Source organism: Nannospalax galili, unplaced genomic scaffold (genome assembly GCF_000622305.1).
Source record: "Nannospalax galili isolate Female #2095 unplaced genomic scaffold, S.galili_v1.0 scaffold482, whole genome shotgun sequence".
Classification (NCBI taxonomy): domain Eukaryota; kingdom Metazoa; phylum Chordata; class Mammalia; order Rodentia; family Spalacidae; genus Nannospalax; species Nannospalax galili.
The window spans coordinates 326382-327457 of NW_008347521.1; positions in this window are offsets into that span (position 1 = coordinate 326382).

Genomic DNA, 1076 nt, shown 5'->3' on the forward strand with positions numbered 1-1076 from the left:
ACTGGAATTCCCAGAATATTTAGTAAAGTGTGAAAACTACCTCATCCACCTTGGTTCTACATAAATTTTCAAAGAATAACAAAAATAATAAAAATAATAATAAAATTGAGGAAATTTACCATGCCATAGTTTACCTGCTGAAGAGCACTTGGTGATTGGGCAGTGTTATAAAAATTTGTCTGACCAGGCTGCTGTACTTGTCCAGAGTAAAGATTTGAGGCCTGAGTAAGATTTGCTCTAGCCTAGAAAAAAGTTTTTTTTTAAAAAAAAACAAAAAAAAGGGAGAATGTAGATGGGGTGGTCTCAGACCTCCTGGAGTCAGATTAGGAGTGCTGATGAGGCTTTCCTCTGACCTGGTGATGGAAAGGCTTTTGTCTGCAGTGACCCTCAGCAGGCACAGCAGCCTCCAGTTTCTGGGCTCTGCTAGGAATCCAGACTTTCTCTGTAGTACTACAGTCTCCTTCACCCAGATCCAGCTGGTACATCTTTAATACACCTGATGTCCTTTCTTCCCCTCCTTTTGCCTCTTGCCCTTCAACAGAGAGGGCACCTGACAGCTCCTCCAGGCTGTCTCACATGGTGCTTCCCAGGCAAAGCATACTCAGCACTGCAAGATCCCACAGAATGGAGGGAAGGACAAAAGCAGGGGCCCATCCCACATAGCTCAGAGCCCAGTGACCAGTACAGAATATGGGGAAGAGACAAGATGCTAGACCAGACCAACAGAAACCCTTGCAAAGACTTCTGTTCCTCCAACAAAATCCATCTGGCAAGGTGTCTGCCCCTTCAGGTACACGACAGGTGAACAGAGCCCTGCCTCTGCCTGTCAACCCAGGTCCATTCACTCTCAAAAGGGGCCCACAGGGGATGAATTACCTATAGTGTCACTTCATGTCATAGTTTGGATTGTATATGTGTCCTAAAAGTGTTCAAGGATCAGTTCTCTGCTTGGTGTTAATTAGAGGACTTCTGGTCATTGAGCATATGGCCCAGAGGGGAATACTGGGACCCTACACTTCTTTCTTCCCTTAGTAGCCCTGCCATGAGGTTATTTATAAGTTGACTGTCCCAGGTAT